The sequence below is a fragment of the Anas acuta genome, chromosome 3 (genome assembly GCF_963932015.1).
Source record: "Anas acuta chromosome 3, bAnaAcu1.1, whole genome shotgun sequence".
NCBI classification, from domain to species: Eukaryota; Metazoa; Chordata; class Aves; order Anseriformes; family Anatidae; genus Anas; species Anas acuta.
This window is the reverse complement of record NC_088981.1, coordinates 92721906-92741110: the sequence shown is the minus strand read 5'-3', so window position 1 is coordinate 92741110 and position 19205 is coordinate 92721906. Positions and strand designations below refer to the sequence as shown.

General features: G+C 38.9%; 1 long non-coding RNA gene across 1 annotated transcript; it reads right to left on the bottom strand.

The window, feature by feature from the left end:
* Positions 1-6642: 6642 nt before the first annotated feature.
* LOC137854640 (uncharacterized) lies at positions 6643-18374 on the bottom strand. Its single transcript, XR_011095309.1, has 4 exons — positions 18098-18374; positions 15750-15828; positions 10420-15202; positions 6643-7110 (listed from the first exon to the last, which is right to left on the bottom strand). It is a non-coding gene; the product is annotated as an uncharacterized lncRNA (long non-coding RNA).
* Positions 18375-19205: the final 831 nt, after the last annotated feature.

The window sequence follows — 19205 nt, the reverse complement described above, 5'->3', positions numbered from 1 at the left end:
TTCAAAGCTTTTCAGAGTACAACTCTCAGCATGATTTAGGATACAGACGCTGGTTCCGTGCATATAATTTTTATATAGCTGTGATGTATAGAAAGTTTCCCCAGTTAAAATCACTCTAATTTTCAAAATAAATAAATAAATAAAATAAGATTTATCACAGATAGAAGGCGACACATAGTCCACTGTTCTACATAGAGTAGGGGACTTCCAGCTTCAAAATCTTCCCGTAACTTAGGCATCTTGTAAACCACACCATGAACTATTTTCTTGTCTTCTGAATTAATATAATCCATATTGACCAGCTGAAGCTCAGGCCTGAATTTAGACCTGCCACAGGCAAAGAGTGTTTCCGATATATTTGCACTGGCTAAAACACAAAATTTTGCCTGTGATGTGATCATTAACTTAGCAGCTCAATAGCATGCTGGCCCCAAACCTGATTTTGATGTAAGAAGAATCATTCTAGGAAGCAACTCCACAGGGAAGTGCTTTCTTTTAGCCGTGGATTTCTATGTTGATGCTTTGGATATAAGGGGAAGAAAGCTCAGTCCTGCCTCAGAATGCTAAGCCTACCATTCACAGTAGTTCTGGCTGGTGACTTCTGTACAAAAAAAGCAATCACCAGCAGTCAGACAAGCCCAGGATTTCAGACCTAGCATATTCCAGAACTGAAGAACAGGGTAGAATTTAGTATTCTGTATACAAAGAGTATGTTTAAAAATTGGTCCTTTTCATTGTTATTTCATAGATGGTTCTCAATATGAAAAGCCTGTACGTTTAAAAAATGGCCTGGCTTGCCGTTATTATTTTAAACAGAAGAAAGGATGAGCAATCCCTGTATCATTCTGCTCAAGAGATGACCTGAGTGTGGTTGAAACTGCTGCGTAGCCTGTGGCACCAGTAATTCAGAGGGCAACCTGTGCCCTGGGACTCCAAAGCCTGAATGAAAATTAACTTGGTAAATGGCTTGGCAGGAATTTTACGGTGAACAAAGAGAACGCGATGCATGTGATGATAGCTCCAAGAAACAAACAGAAACTTCACAGGTTTTTTGTTTGTTTCCTTAGGGATAAAACAAGAAAGACTGCTAATGAAATTGGAAAATACTGAAGGACTTCAAGGTGCACGGACTGGAAGAGTGAGAAAATTTGTTTTCTTAGCTGGCCCCAATCTACATGATGTTTACAGACAAAGTAGACTTCCAAGGCATTAAATGGAAGAACAGCCAATACTGAGGGGAGCCAGCTTACAGGAGAAGAAAATCTGGTGTTACTGTAAGACTGGTGACAGCTCCTTTCTGGGTTTCCTGTAGCACTGGAGACATCCATTATTCGGAAGTGGCAGAGATGTTGCACAGGTTGCTGACATGGCAGAAAGAAACAGCACCCAGGGGGTTGGGCTGAAGAAATTGTGCTTAATACTAACCCTCTGCCACAGCAGATGAGAAGAGAAATGCAGCTTGCTTTGCATGCTTTCTTTCACAACTGATTTGTGTGTGTGTGTTGTTATGGTACTAACATTTCTAATCAAGATGTTTGGGTAAGGGATATCGTCCAAGTCATAAGATTCCCCAGAGCACTAATGAAATGAGCTTGCTTCTGGATAACATTTGAGCGCTCAAAGTCAATAAAAAGAAGTGCGACCTCCTGAAGCAATGGTCTTGCCTGCAGGGTGAAGAGAAAGAAATTCTCCCATTACTCTCGTTCTGAGGAATGGGTCAGAATAGAATGTGAAAGACAATACCTCATCATGCAAATACATATGTAAGGTTAAGAACCGCTCTTTGAAATTGGGGCTGCTCTTTTTCAGAACTTTCATTCAAGCTAGATGAAGAATTTGAGACCTGAGAGGAAGGAATAACCAGGAGCTAAAGGAAGATCCAGCCACGGGGAGAGTACACAACAGAGGTGGTGGTTCAGAGCCACTTAGAAAGACTGAACTGAAAACTGGTGGGGAAACCCAGGAGTGAAAAAAGTCTGGGAACAGACCCAGCAGAAATGTCCATAGAAAGTAATGAAAGGAAGTGAACAGAGCAATTATTTTGTACTTTGTCTTCTCCAAGTGTAATGAAGAGCTGGACAGATATTACGAGAATAGCAGTGAAGCATAATTCATGTAATAGGACCCCGACCCTCATTGAATTTTCTCGCATATCACATAGTGGTTAAAAGGAAAATAAATCTCATGCTAGAGGATAGCTAGAAGCAACAATCACCATGATCTTCCATGATCGCAATTGTATCAAACATCTGATACAGGCATGAAGGGACATAAAGATTTCTGTTTACAGAAGTCTTCATTCACAGAGACATAGATCACCCACTTTATTATACAAGAGACACTTTGGATAAAAAATAAGGACCAAAATATAGTTTTCATTTACCCAATAATTTTCTCGCATATCACATATGGATATCCTTCAAAGAGGGGGGAGGACAGGGGATAAAAACAGTTGATATAGATAACCTATGGATTATTTCAGTGATGCAAACTGCCTTTTAGACTTTTGAAAGCACTAGGGATATTTCAGATGTTTGTAAAGAGTACAACTCAAGTCCTGAGGATCAAAAAACATCCTCACATCCTCAAATGACTTCATTTGTTCCCATAAAACATGGGTGGAACATCTGGTAGGAGTGGAAAGTACTCCACAACTTTTTAGAAGCCAGGGTTTAAATTTGTAAGAAATAATGCTCATTTACAAAAGATCTCTCAATTTTCCTCAGACAAAAAGTCACCAATGGTGGGCTGGAGCCTTGTGTCCAAAAATATGGAAGAGTAAAATAATGGAAAGTTCCTACAGATGTGAGGAGGGTGCAGAGACTTTTACAGGAGCTTCACATGAAATTTTTACAGAGCAGAAAATACAAGCTACTCTTTTGGACTGGAAAACAGTCAGAAGATTGAAGGATGAAAGGACTTCAGAAGTATGCCGTGCCAGAACCATTCTAACTACTTGACATAAACCTGTGATAATTGTGATAAGGTGTTACGTTTCTACTAAAAAAAAAAAAAAAAAAAAAAAAAAAATTCAACAGGCACAGAACAGAAACTGTTAAAGCCAAAAATTAGAAAGAGCCATGAAAGTTCATTTATTTAGTGACTATGGAGATCTCTCATTTTTGTTATGAACTTACTGGATACAGAACTGACAGGTACGTAGAGCTAGGATTCTTGCAGTGCCACTTAGGATGCCTGTGAATTCACAAGCTGTCTAAATATGCATTCAAATAATACCAGAATGCTAGAAAGTGAAAAGTAGTTATATATTCAGCTGCAAACCTAGTGAGAATAACTTCATCATGAACATGGGATGACTTCTAAGAATTTTGTGAAGTTACTTTGCAAAGTAGATTTTCAGTGACACCAGAGAAGGCTTTTAGCTCACCTAGACAGAGGTACTACCCGAGCAGTTGTACTCTGTCTCCTCTAAGGAAAAGTCCACGAAGTAGATGGAAACATTCAAAGAATTTCAAGCTAGATCACATCAGTCTCAGTCCCACTAAAGGCTAAACCTATAATCAAATAGTGAACCCAACTCAGCAGATGAATGTGGCTGCTTGTGCCAGATGGAAGACAGTAGATTACTAAGGGTTACAGAAAAGAAAAGAAAAAAAAAGTCCAAAAAATAATTTTACATCATTTATTAAAATGGTTAGTGAAAGTCAGTAGAAGTCATTCGTTACTATTAGTTCTTTAAAAATGGTAGGTTAAGGCAAGATGAGGACATGTAAATCAATGAATTATAAACGGGGGGAAAAAAAGAAAAAAAATTAAAAAAAAGCTGTCAAGGAACCTCAGAAAATCATAGTTCAAGTCCTAAATAATTTCTACAAAGTGTTTGCTTAATTTATTCTTAAAGATGCCCAACAATAAAGAATTCCCACAGTGTCCAGGCAATCTCTTACCAGTTTTATTTATCAGTTAATAGCTTTTCTTCTTATCTAGCATTATTTATTTATATATTATTGCATGTTATGCCCACAACTCTTATTTTATCCACTTTGGACTTGAAGAGCAAATCACCTTTTTTTTTTTTTTTTAATTTTCCAATTTTAAGAGCAATAAAGTAGCCCCGTTTACTACATGCCTTCAGAAATACCAAGTCAAAAGTCCATTTAACTCTTTAAGAACAATATGTTTTTCATATTAATTATGAATTAATAATATTTAAGTTCTTATAACTTATGCACCACTGTCCTTAAAACCAAAAAAAAAAAAAAAAAGCCAGTGTGAGTAACAACAAAATCAGACATGAAAAACACAGCATCTGTGCTACAGAAAGAACTTGTAAGAGTGAGATCTGGTCCTGTTGAAAATCTGTGACGGAACTGCCATAGGTTTCCTTAGGGCTAGCACTTGAGACTGAGATACATCTGTGTCAGTGACTTGATTTAAATATAGGGTCATATAGGTCCACTTTCTTTTCTACTTCCCTCTCTCTCTCTTTTGTTTGTTTGTTTTTTTTAAGATTCAGAATCATAAAATATCCCAAGTTGGAAAGGACCCATAAGAATCATCAAGTCCAACTCCTGACACCACACAGGTCTACCCAAAAATTCAGACCATATGACTAAGAGCACTGGCCAAATGCTTCTTAAACTCTGACAGGCTCGTTGCCATAACTACGTCCCTGGGGAGCCTGTTCAAGCGCACAACCATCCTCTCAGGGAAGAGCTTCTTCCCAATGTTTAGCCTGAACATCCCCTGTCACAGCTTGACACCATTCCTGCAGGTCCTATTGCTGGTCACTAAAGAGAATAGATCGGTGCCTGCTGCTCCACTCCCCCTCGTGAGGAAACTGTAGGCTGCAATAAGGTCTCCTTTCAGCCTCCTCTTCTTCAGGCTGAACAGGCCCAGTAACCTCAGCTGCTCCTCATACATCTTCCCCTCTAGGCCCTTCACCATCTTTGTAGCCCTTCTCTAGACACTCTCCAACAGTTTAATGTCCTTCTTGTACTGTGATGCCCAGAACTGCACACAGTACTCGAGGTGAGGCCACACCAGCGCAGATTAGAGCAGGATAATCACCTCCCTCGACCGACTAGCAATGCCGTGCTGGATGCACCCCAGGATACAGTTGGCCCTCCTGGCTGCCAGGGCACACTGCTGGCTCATATTCTGTTGCGAAGCACGGCCGAAAGCACGACAGACACCAGCAGAGTCAGATCATGCTTCACCATTTTATTGCCCGAATAGCCCAACTTTTATAGTGAATTTTACAGGGGTGGACAGTGTTTCACACAAGATTATTGGTCAAAAGCACCCAGACAAACTGTTAAGAAAATAACACCACCTGCAAGAAAAGAACCCCCCTTTTTGATTAGAAGTTAGGAAAACAACCCCCTTTGTGCTTAACGGTCACGTAGGCCTAGTCCTTGAGGCCAGCTGCTGATAACAGTATTTTCTGAGTTCCTTAATTGGGTGATGTGGGAGTCATTGCCGTGGGAGCTTCTCACAGTTACTCTGGCAGCCTGGTTTGCTCAGCTACAGCAGGCCCTGAGATTTCTAAGGCCTACCCTGGTTGCTTAAAGCAAGCTTAGATCGAACAATTATGCCAATTCCCAACAATATTCGACTTGCGATCAACCACAACCCCCAGATCCCTCTCTGCAGGGCTGCTCCTCAGCGTCTCGTCGCCCAGTCTGTACATATAGCCAGGTGCAGGACCTGGCACTTGCTCATGTTGAACTTCATGCAATTGATGATTGGCCAGCTCTCCAATCCATTCAGGTCTCTATGCAAGGTCTTTCCACCCTCAACAAGAGTCAACAACTCCTCCAAGTTTAGCGTCATCAACAAATTTGCTCAAAACACCTACATCCAAATAGTTTATGAAAACAGTGAAGAGAACTGGCCCTAAAATGGAGCCCTGGGGGACCCCACTAGCGATCGGCCACCAGCCTGATGCAGACCCATTTACCACAACCCTTTGAGCCCTACCCATTCACCCATTGTGTGATGTTTTTGTTTAGCTGTATGCTGGACATTTTGTCCAATAGGATCCTATGGGAATCAGTGTCAAAACCTTTGCTGAAGCCCAAAAGATTACATCAGCTGGTTTCCCTGGATTGACTAGATGGGTGATCTTATCATAAAAGGAAATCAAATTTGTTAAACAGTTAAGGCGTTCCGTTGTTTTTTGTGGGTTGTAAGTGAATGGATATATAAAACTAAGGAGCACATTGCTAACTAAGTAAACTGCTTAATTCATGTTCTAGCCTCCCACATAGAAGTCCTGTGTTTACTAAAGTATAACAGAAGTTTGTGAGAAGTACTCCCATTGCATTGTACTTTCTGTCAGATTGTTCAAGATATTATATATTTACTGTCTAATGAAAATCCATTTATATCCATAAGTGTATATAAAATAAAAATCATGATTTCCAGTATTATAAATGACAGTGCTGGGAATTATTCAAGGTTTGCAATGTTTTTCCAGGAGCATATTTTACAACTAACACACACGCTTTTTATTTTTATTCCATTATTTTATAAGCACCCAGATTTTATTATGCTCTTCCTGACAGCTCCAAGAAGCAGCCACCATAAGTTAATTTTATACTGAATATTTCTAATCCTAACAGTTTGTCAACCATTTAGTTACTTAATTACCTGAGCATAAAGACAGCTGTCAAAGTGTGATAAACAAAAGAATAACTTTATTACAGAAATTAGATAACAGAGATTTTTTGTCAAAGGCTGTTAACATTTAAGTTAATCAGAAACACTCAAGAGGGGTCTAAGATTTAATGAGTATTTTCAACACAGATACAATTCCATGGTAGCATACTTATGGAATCTCCAGAACTGTTAATTTTTCCCTCTTAGGCTGCCTAACACACACAAGTTCCCAGTAAGTAAATGGATTATTCCCCTACTTCTCTTTCAAAAGAGAAAATATCAACATAGAGCCAGGAAAACATGGAAAGCGTGGAAAAAGGTAGGGGGAAAAAATCAGGATAAAGTAAATAAAACTGAATTGCATTTGAGGAAATATACACTCCTGAAATGACACGCTGACTCAGTGCTGGAAGGCTTCTCTGGCTCCCTGGTGGCTTGCTGCGATGTCTCAATGATTTTCTGACTTCTTTTCAAGTCTTCTGGACCCTGGGTATTCCAGAGAACAGGCATGAATTTTCTTTCCAATTCTGTAATTTTAAGTGCTACTACTGCTCTAAGTATAATCGAGTCCATCCTGTTATTACTCAAGGTTAGGCAATAAACTGCTGCAATAAAATTGTGACTGTAGCATAAAAGCTGATCCCAGTGTCTTTAGGGACTTGATTTCTGGAAACTTAGCAAGTGAAAGGACAATTATATTTTCCTTAAAGATCAGCAGATATTAACATTCTTCTCATCATTGCTGGGTACTGCCCTTTGGCATACAGGAAAAAGATGACAGAGTATGTTTTGTGTGGCACTGAGCTGGTTTTGCCTGGTAGTTTTGGTTTTGTTTACAAGTATCATGGTGAACTGGAATCAAATGATTAAAAGGGTGACAGCTGAGAAATAAAAAGTCATTTAAAGAAACTTCAAAAAATATATATGTTAGAATGGACCTTAGAGAAGAAAAGAAATGATTGTGAGCTTCTTTTTATAAGGGTATAATTTTACATACAATGAATTATACAAATGAAAGAATACAATGCATTCTAACAAGAGCCAAGAAAAGGGAAGGGATGGTTTTGCATATGAGCTAGGAAAGAAATAAAAGCAAAACAAAATAAACTAAGGAAAGAAATAAACAAAACATAAAATGTTGTTATGAATAAGCCAAATGAAGACAACTGTCATTACAACCTCTCAGCAGCCCCACAGGGAGGGAGGAAAGACAAGGTGGGACTGCAGAATGAGTCATTCCAGGGTTGGTTTCTGAAAGGTCAGTGGGGAATGGGACAGGGACCAACCAGCATTAGTCAATTGCTCTGTGAGTTAACATTTCCCCCACCCTGGCTTTTTTCTCAGATTCCAGCATGTCCTTCCACTCAACATTTTTTATTTGGAAAACTTGGACTATTTCATTGGAAAATGTATATGCTTAGATTGGATAGAAGCAGTTTTGTAAGCTACTTCACTTCCAAAGCCCATGTCAGCATCATGCAATGTCACTAAAGCCATAACTTCTCCTGGACTAACAGCATTAGCCCATGAGTATTCTTTTGATTTTTGTATAAGTTAATGATGTGCCTGTTTAGTTATACTTTGTGTTAAGGTATTGTTTATTTAAATAGACAAAGGAACGAGAACAACAAAATAGCACAAGCAAAAGATAATAATTCTGTGTTTTCTCTAAATAAATAAAAACATTTCCATCTCAATAGCTGAGTGTAGTGTGTCTTAAATTCTATTTTTCCTTAATACAGAAAGCAAGGTTGAAAAATAAACATAATTCACAATGTGACAGCATTTGAATATATTAGAGCACTCCAAGTGTCCCTGGCAGTATGTTCAGAATTCAACCCCCACTAGGGTTTGAAACTTCTGACCACCAGCCCTACAGAGCTCAATGGAATATGAAGAGGTATTCCCCGATCAAATTCTGATTAAATCGAATATTTGATAAAATGAAACTAACATCAATCTATCTAACATGTCTATACTCCCCACTCCCCTGACTCCCCCCCTCTTCAAAAAAAAAAAAAACTTGCTATTTTATTTTCTGGATCTTCTATTATTATTATTTTTTTAGATATTATCATTCACATGTTCAGCTTTTCCTTGCTAAAAATACAAATTGTGGATCCAGTAGAGATGCTGGCTTGGATGAAGGCTTACGTGAAAACATGCACTGGGAAACAGACTCAGTGGGACCCTGCTCTAACAGGGCTGAACACTGCTGTGGTCCCTCCATGCCACCACCCCCAGAACTGAGGCTGACTGGGAGAATTAAGTCTGTCCAGTACATTTGGACCAGATTAATGCACAAGCCTTCATTGAATGTGCCCAGAAAACTACCTTATTTTATATCTTGCATAAAAGTACATACGCAATTGGAAAATATCCTTTTCCAACCCCTACTGTTCTTATTTGTTAGTACTAGTTAGCACATAGTGTTTATGATTACTGTTCTTTTTTTTTTTTAAATAAAAAGCAACACTATTTGCAGCTATCACAGCTGTGTGCAGAGAGCTTATTTTATTTACCAACTTCTACATATCATCAAATATGGATAAATCAAGCTGAGCATAAAATTGTATATAGAATAAAAAATTATATGTATTCTTCCATGCAGGTTGAACAGTATCACAACCTCAGATTTTAACTTGAAGATTAGGTAAAATTTAGCTATAAGTTGTTTTGCCTAAAAGTATATGCCAATGTGGTATACAACTTAAGACAGTTAAAAAATAGTCACATTTTCATAATGTTGTGTATATTTAGCAGTGGTGTTCAAAGTGGAATGATACAGCTAGAAGAAATTAGTTTAAAAAAGGGAGTAGGAGTCATGCCAGTGCAAGATTCAACAGTTTGTTTCTTTCATCCAATTCTTTGCAGAGATTTCAGTGTGCTGCTGAATAGCTTGGGCCTGATATAGATGACCTCATTTTAGTTATTATGATTTGGCATTTGTTGTCCTCTAAAGAAAGAATTCTAGAAAAATGTTATTGGGAACTATCCTCACATTCTGAGGGGGTAAAATAAAGGCATTCCAGATCAGTCACCCCACGTACAGTTAAAGGCAATCCTTCAGATACTGAGTACGACCCATTCCACCACATACTATGCCCACCTGCAAGGTGGTTTTTTCAAAGGGCCACAATCCTCACATCCTCAGAATAATAAAACACATAATAAAGAAGTTCTTGGACACTGATTTTAATAGGACAAAAACATTTGTGGGGACTAACCGTACTGGTTACTGCATCTTATGCTGGCCAGGCAGTGGAAGAAATCAGGAGTGCCAGAGAGAGTAGAGAAGGAACAGAGGGAGATTTGAAGCAGGGTTATTTGAACAGCAGATATAAAGGACAAATTTTGGCAACAAGGCTAAATCCACTATAACAAAATAAAAGTGAAGTAGTGACAACAGTGGTTCTATTTCTTCCTTGCATATTTTATAAAGAAAGTTTTTAAATTTGTTTTTAAATAACAAAACAAATTAACAAGAACAAAAAATAAAATAAAAAAGAACACAGGAGGTAAACCAAAATATTATATTCTTTTAAACCCCCTGAATCTTTTGGGTGAGCCCTACGCTTTCTGGGATTTACAGCAGATGGATTAGTTATTCCAAGTTATTTTCCAAAGAGGAATTATGTCCAGTTGCCATAACAGGAGGTGTACAGACATGAGAAGCATACTGGATCACAATCTTATCTTAGGCTAGTCTGCTTCTGGCAGAATTACACATACACAGGGAACCACATAGACTGAAACATATTCCTAGCAGAAAAAAAAATAAAGATGAAAACTTACCTCTTAGGTCTTGGTCACTTTCAAAGCCAACTAGTCCATACAAGCTTTCTCCCCTTTATCTCCATTTTCACTATGCTCACCTAAAGTGCAATGAATACAGTTGTGGAGACTAACCATACCAGGTGGTCTTAATTACTATGAAAATCATCACCTGCCCTCTAAGTCTCTTAACTACTCACCCACTGTACTATCAGCGGTGTGACTCCTCCATTGAGGCGTCAAACCTGCCCTGAGTTACAAAGCCAGGCAGAACAAAGGGACAGCTTTGGCTGGTAAGAGCAACCAACCTAGAGACCTGGATTACCTGGGAACATGTACCTTGGAAAAGGATCTGCATATCCTCAATACTGACAGTCAAGTTTTTTTGTTTGTTTGTTTGTTTGTTTTTAAGTATAGCAACACTGAGAAGGTAGAAGACGTATACATCCTCATCACATCTCTCCTGTGCAAAGGAGCAAGACAACAGCAGCTGAGGCAGTGAGCACAATGAAGTCCCCAGCTTCAGCACCAGTGCTCATCCTCCAAAAGGTGCAGGAAGAAATGCATGGGATGACAAGACAGCCCAGGTCCTTTCCCCCTCTGAAAATCTCAGAGGGGGAGAATAAAAAGAAAAGGGACAAGAATATGAGCATGCAGAAGCTTACTTCTGCTTACATACGGAAAGGAAAAAAGTTGTGTTTTTTTTAAATTTTATTTTATTATTATTATTAAAAAAAAGTCTTTCCTGTTTATTATCTCTTGAGATATGTTATTTTCAAATGCATTCAGCTCAGGTGGAAAATTCAGGTAGCGTTGCTACACAATAGTTTAAATGGTGGCTAAACTTATATGTCCATACGTTTCTATTCTATTTATGTTTAAGCAAGTTTTTTTCTGATGTACTTCTGCCACCCAGTGGATTACTCATATGAAAACTCCCATTAGGGTTTATTTCAAAAGATTTCCTAGAAAACCTATTTCTTTGTGTGCTTTTGAGCAGGTAGCTAATGTGAGGTCTTCAGTGAGCAGCCACTATGTGCAAGCTTCCTAGTGTGAGCAGCAGACTGAAGGGCTGATTGATAGAGCAGGGAAAACAGATTGTATTGCGAAGTACTCTCAACATAAATTTCAGAGTTTTGTTTCTTTTTTCTTTCTCCCCACCATAGTTCCCTTGTTCCTCAGCTTCACATCTAAGAAGGAGACATGAAAGTATTTCTTTGCCATACAATGCACCATCAAAACAAACTGTCTCATCTTTGTGAAACATAAAAGCTACTCCAGCAACACCTGTCTGACAAACGCCCTTCAGAAAGTAAATGTGTTTGTTGTTTATTTTTTTTCTAGTAGCAGATCAAATATAATGAATTAAGAAAACCTATACCCACCAACTGAAGTCAGCAGAAGATTGAAAAGGTGTTCCTAAGAGAGCATCATCTATTCTGTGCTCTGAGCAAGTAACTGAAGCAAAGCTGCGTTATAAGAAATGTAATCAGGCTTGAACTGGGCTTTTCCTAACATCGGAAAATTTAATATTCCAACACTGAAAATAAAGGAAAATTTGCTGTAAAATAGCAATTAAATTAATTTTCCACTAAAAGGTTTCCTAAAGCTTGTTAAAACTCATATAAATAAAAAGAATGGAAGAATCCTAGCCTTTGCTTTATCTTCAACAACAAATACCAGATGTAAAAAGGGAAAGGTTTACAGAAGACTCTGAACAAGGTCATGCTCTGAAATCATCACCTAACTCTGCAAAGCTTTACATATACATGTAACTAGCCATAACAGTTGTGCACACAACTTAGTGTTTACAGGAGTAGAACTCACAAGAGGGTCTTTTACAAGTCTCTCACATATTCACCCTTTACACAGGGATAGAGGCCAATCTGTGGGCTGAATCTTTCCTCACTGAAATAGAGAAACTGGAAATGTTAAACACTAATATTAAAGTATAAATACTTGTCCCTCTCACTCCAGTTCCCCTAAATGATTAATAGAGGACAGCACTTCTAGGAAAAATCATTGATAAACCTCATTGCGTATTGTCATTTTGTTTATGCACATACAGATTCCTACAAAAGCTGAACCACACACCACACAATCTCTGACAGATTTCAGCTCACATCTCCTAAGAAATAGTCCTGAAGAACCAGTTCAAAGTGAGGGGGCAAGGATAAATTTCACCCATGGAATGTGTTACAGGGAATTTTCTGACAAGAATCTCAGTACCAAAACCACTACCAGCACTCACAGGCATACTTACTCTGAAAACAGATATTGAGCATTGCTTACCAACCCCTCGTCTCTCAACCCACATCAAGACTTCCTCACCACAGAAAACCGGAACAGCTGGCAATGATGACTAAAGCATCTGCCACATTTCCAGCATGTTAAAAGTCAAATTAGTCTTGTTTATTGCACCAGTACCTAAATTAATGCAACTTCATTTTCACTGGGTGTTCATCATTGGTTAGCTGAACAGGTTGTGATACCTTTGCAGAAAACAATAGTTACGCTGCACACCTTGAAGTGTGTAATGCATCCATGTTGACAAGTAATTTTCTTCCGCCAACAGTTACATCAGTCAGTTTAACTCATTTGTAACTTTTGCCTTCAAAGTGAAAGGAATTGTTTCTGCAGTATTGCTGAGCTGAGGTTAAAACCATGAAATACACTATTTCTGGGGTAATAATAATAACAATAGTAACAATAAGTCTTAAGGAGTGGTAGCACACACCATGGTTCAGATAAGCTTTTATTAGTTGCTTCTCTGACTTCTGCTTGACCCAGAAATACATATATAATATACAATATATAAATATGTATCCTGACCTGCCTCATTAGAGCAGCTCACCACCAGCCTGTCCCCTCTGTACCCCCCTACCTCCCTGAACCAGCCCATTGCTCATTTGCTCCTGTCCTCATAACTCAGTCACACATCACATGCAGAAATGTGTCTCTGATTTGCCTTACAGACCTCAGGGGGAAGGTTGGGCATGGTTGTTATACTCAGCTTCCTCTCTCCCTTTTCTGTCTTTCTGAGAAGAGAGATGTTAGTAAGACCAGAACAGAGGGTTGTCTGCTGGCAGCTAAAAGGGATTAAAGCCCCAATTTCCCTTCGTCCAGTAGCTTTAAGTTTATGGTTCATCCGGGAAAACCTTAACTCAAAGGGGGAGAGAGATGTAGAAAATGAAATATCTCAGCAATCATTTTCACAGTAACGTGTCTAGCAGACAAAGTAGTGAATGGAGGCTGGAGATCAGCCCCTTGGAAAGGAATCTGGGGGTTCTGACTGACAGCAAGTTGAATGTGAGCCAGCAGTGTTCCTGGGCAGCCCAAAGGGCAGACATGTCCTGGGGTACATCATATTGTATTGTGTGCAGTTTGGGGCACTACAACATAAGGACATAAAACTATTAGAGAGTGTCCAAAGGAGGGCTACAAAAATGGTGAAGGGTTTAGATGACAAGATGTATGAGGAGCAGCTGAGGTCCCTTGGTTTGTTCAGCCCCAAGCAGAGCAGGCTGAGGGGAGGCCTCATGGCGGCCTGCAGCTCCCTCACGAGGAGAGCGAAGGGGCAGGCACTGAGCTCTGCTCTCTGGGGACAGTGACAGGACCCAAGGGAACGGCATGGAGCTGGGACAGGGGAGGGTCAGGCTGGGTGTGAGGAAAAGGTTCTGCACCCAGAGGGTGGTATGGCACTGGAGCAGGCTCCCCAGGGCCTGCTGGAGCTCAAGAAGTGTTTGAACAACACTCTTAGACACACGGTCTGATTTTTAGGTGGTCCCATGGAGTCAGGAGTTGGACTGAGTGATCCTTGTAGATCCCTTCCAACTAAGAGTATTCTATGATTCTATTGATGAAGTAGCTTCAGCTATATGAACTTAACCTTTCCTGAGGCCTGTGAACCCAATGGCCCTGTTTCTTCAGATCAATCCGTATTACAGTAACAAGCAGAAAGTGTGTCTTGTTCTGCTTTTACCTAGCAGGAGATGTTGTGGAGAGAGGAGGAAATTTGTTGCACCTTGCAATAAAGCGATGACCTTTTCTTTTGCGTTTGCTTTCTTCCACACCAGGATCGTGGCAAGTAGGCTGCTCATGTTTTCAAAGACCAATGGGAAGAGCAGCTTTGATATTTTAACAGTGGTAAAGGGTAAGAAAAGGAAAAAGAAAGGGAAAAAGGGAAAAAGAAAGAGAAAAATAAAAGAAAGAAAAAGAAAGAGAGGAGGAGAAAGAGAGAGAGAGAAAGAAATAAAGAGAGAAAGAGGGAAAGAAAGAGAAAATTCCAACATGAAAGACCTCTAGCCAATGAATACAAAGTGGAGATAGGGATAGAGTGGTCTTTCTAGAGAAGCATGAACATTACAGTGAATATGTACATATACTCCTGAATATGTGTACTTTCCTCATAGCTGAGAGAGAAAAGATTACAGAAGCGTTGAGGGAAAACAATAATTACACATTTTTATGTTCTTTTTCCTTTGAAGATTTGTAGAAATGTAGCTCATAAACTTCATCTTATAGATAAGAAAATGGAGACCGGGATCTGGTAACAGCTTGCCTAATGCTGTAATTTGCTGTATCATATCTGGTAAATTTTAACCAGGAACGTTAACAGATCTTCTGCATTCCAGTCCCACATTACAGTATAAAACTTCCCCACGATGCCTCCATCCTGCTTCAATACATAGGTTGTTCCTCTCCTAGGTACACATCACCAGGAGGGACTTCTGGGGCCAGAGTCCTGTGAATAGCTTTGTGACCATTCCCAGGATTTGCAGGAGGAGCTGGGGGCTTGCAGCTGCTGTGGAGAACTGAAAACTGGTTGGGGCTGAAAACAGTAAACCATTTTGTTCAATGATGCAAGGGTACAAAAACTGCACTACATAAGCAGTGGAATTAACTGTTCATATATATGTGTCCCGTTACTCATCTAAATGCTCCAATCCAGTGCATAAGCTTTTTATTTTATTGTTACTGGAATTCATCAGAGAGAAAATATGTTCTTGTAGAAAATAAATGATCCAGCAAACAAATGCAAGTAGTCTTGTGAGATGAAATTGCTGTAAAAGTTAGAATAAGCCCATTGCAGAGCAATCTCCTGGAGTTTCTCTGGGCCGTGTTTGCATGGAAAGCAGCACTTGGCTCTAGTTGCCCATATAGACCCATGAAAATAAGTATTACAAGCAAGAAAGAAAATCTCTGTCCTAGGACATCATGAATTAAATAGTGTAAATGGTCACCTGAATGGTCAATATTGCTGTTGATTCCACCCCAGTATCCCAGGCAAAAAATACTAAGGATCATCTGGGAAGCTAAGAACAAAGAATACCAGAAGTACATATACTTACCATGGTGTCTTCATATTTATACTTAATGGCAGTTCTGTGTTATGGTTTAATTGGGGTGGAGGGGGGGGAAGGAACCTGGCTTTGCTGGAAGAAAAAAGAAAAAAGAAAAATCATTGTTTTTATGAACCCACTTGTTATTATTACCCTTAAATGTAAATGTCTTTTGTTCTTTGCATGTGCATGTATGTATTCTGATGTTATTTTCATGTCATCTTAGAAAATATTTTGCAAAGCAAAAAAAAAATTGCTTGTTGTTAGCCACTTAATCATCGAATTTCAAGAGCAAAACTCTTGGACCTTGCTTGTCTTCAAAACCAACTAGTCCAAAACCTCTGATGCCTTTATTTCAATTTTCATCATGCTCATCTAAAAGTTAATAAGTAAAACAATTTACACTCAAGTGGAAAACAGTCCATTGCTCATAAACTTCGAACATTGAATTAATTGAGCAAAAGACAATGTTAAAAAAGCCTTTGAAAATATTCCACCCTTTAGTCCCTGTTTTCCAGGATCACCAAAACCAACATAAAATCCTTCTGGTCTACATTCCCCACCTCAGATACCTGTAAAACTTTATAAGGAAACTTTCTAGTGTGGTTCAATATGTGCATTGAAGCCAGAGCACCAACAGATGCCTGCTTTACTAGGAGCAGTGCTTAAACTGTAGCAGTTGAGAGTTGGCTGACCATGGTCTATTGTGTTGTGGATGAGGACAAGTCCCACAGGCAGCAATGGTCTGCATCCCCTCCAACAACTGTGTGTGAGCACATTATTTAACAGTTTTATTTCTGAACAGAGATGACGTGAAGCCAGTAGGGAAGCTGTTAAAGGATTCCCTGTTGTACTTGTAACTCAAATTCAAAAAGGGAAGTTAGGAGGAGGCTGGAGATATAGAGAGAGACTTCTCCCTGCAGAGGAATGAAGCAGAAAATGCACAGCAGCAAAAGGTGGTGAGACAACACTAAAAACAGTTAAGGAGAAATGAAGGGATTAGGAAGACAAAGACTGTCTAGAGCAAGGAAATAACATAGAATAAAGCCATTCAACATTTGTTCACAAGGGCAAAGCCAGTACAACCGAATGAACAATGACAAAATCCCAGATGTTTAACTGCGTGGCAAGAAAACTGAGATAACATTGTTTGCTTTCAGTTTGGCATTGTGGTCTGCACGCACCAAAATGTGTCAGTGGGAGTCACTGCCATGAGGGAAGAAGTGTTAAAGGTAGATGAGCACTTCAAGCCTTAAAAAACTACTTTTTATACAGTTAGGTCATTAACACGTTATGTCTCTATATGAGGTGGTGTATGTCTTTGAGGTGGTAACCCAAAATTTGCAAAGTGAAACAAGCTGATTTTTACCTATTTTCCAAATCTGCCATGCAATCCCTTACAATTTCATTCTACTCTTAGAAGAGTATTTTGTTTATTCTTGAACAGCACCACTAAGAATACCTCATAGCAGCCATGGTATTTAACTTTTGATTCGTAAAATAAATCTTTTTCATCTAAAGTTCATGGCACAGTAGGTAGTGGTCATCAGCAGAATAACAAAGATGTACAAAGAACTGTGAAAACAAGAAGAAATAGTCCAGACATTTTTGCTGCTGACTTTTTAAAATCTCCCTCTTCTTTTAGATAATGCAATAAGGTTTTTGGCAGCAGCACAGCAACAAACATAACTCCAGTAAAAGAATTGCTTTGGAACTTACTCTTCTCTGGTATTCTTTGCTGTAGGTACCAGAAAATACCAATCAACTATACCTAATGAAATTATGATCCCTCATAGGTCCCTCAAGTAAGGGAAAGGCAAATTGTGGTCCCTCAAGACCTTTTAGAGCAGTGGGAGATGAATGCTGTGGTTATGAGTCACAGTTTGCTTTCAGAGTTGTTGAAAATAATGATACAATTAAAGTTTTAAAACTGTTTCATATCATTTGGGGGTAGTTTTTTAGAAAAAATGTTTATTAAATTATTGCTCAGTTTGTAATAGCATTAAAAGGGATTTATCTAATCTTTTACCGTAACTTCATTGCATGTTTCTCTAAGCTAAAATTAACACAGTAAAAATCTCAAGGTCTTGGTTTGGGCATTTTATTTTGTTTTGCAGCCTTCTAATTTCTTCCATAGCTATTCTCTATTTGTTTTCCCTGCAGGAAAGCAAATTCCCCTGGTTCCTATTGAAGTCAGTGGAAAACTCACTTTGGCTTTGGTTCAGTGAGAACAAAATCAAGTATAATACTACATTAAAGAAAGTCTTTTCTGTTCCTTGTATTTCATGTTTCATGTCATTCAGTGCTCAGCTACACTTGGATTTGCAAAGTGGGCCTATATTTCTCTCCCACTACACTTACCTCTTGCCAAAGGTATCCAGGAATACCCTGATGTCCTGGAGAACCAGGGGATACATTTCCACAGAGAGGATATGTGCTGGCACATTTCTTCCTCAGACTGTCTGCAAAAGGTAAGATTTGCTCTAAGAATATTCTTTTACATAGTCCTTTCACATGAGTTGCTGGAAAAGGTAGTCCCTGTAGTTTAAGAGCATTAGAAACATTAGGAAAATGAAGTAGAAGCAGTGGAAAGAACACTTCCATTAATAGCAAATCCCACCAAAACGCCTCCCAAATTTCCTGTGATTATCTGGTTAACAATGTTTGGCTGTACTGCCCTCTTCTAGCATCCAGCTAAGGCAAAAAATGGTATTTGTAGACCAAATATTCAAGCACAATTATTTTTAAACATGGCTCTTCCAAAAATAAGGAAAAAAATAGATGAAAATGTCTGCACTCTTATCAGTTTAGATTAATTTCCTTGTAAAGTTAAATTCAGATTCTGTGAGTCAGAAATCTTCCTTCATGCATTTTCACTGGCCTGAGGAATAACTATTTGTCTATTTTGTTCCCATTCTGATCCTTCTGTTGTGTTCATTACAATGATTTCCTTCTGTGTCAGATCAGTTCTGTGTATCTTCTCCTTACCCTAAATATCTGGTGTCTTTGATGATATTTTATCTCCAAAAGAACAGTACATCTCACAGACTGCCAGCTCCAGCAGTGCCTTTCTCCCCCGTCTGGCCTTGGCATCCAGTCCTCCCTTTTCCGTTTCACCAATAGCATCTTCAAGCCCTTGCAGTCCTTTGCCTCCTTTCCTAAACAAATAGCTCACTTTTAGTAGCACTTTGTAAACTACGGCTTGCTGTAACACCACTGGAACAGTTATTTCCTGGCTTTATTCAATTGTTTTTTGCAAGGAGTTCAGACAGAAGATGAGTGCAACAGAAGGAGGGAGAAAGGAACAAGTGAATCAAAAGTATTTCTTTATTTACAGTTCATTCCAGTCCTTTAACACCTTTACATTCCTTTAAAGTAAAATATAAATGCTGATATTGCATCTAATTTCATGAACTAATTGCTCCCATCAGGTTTACATAGCAGCTTTCAGTATGCATAGTCAAT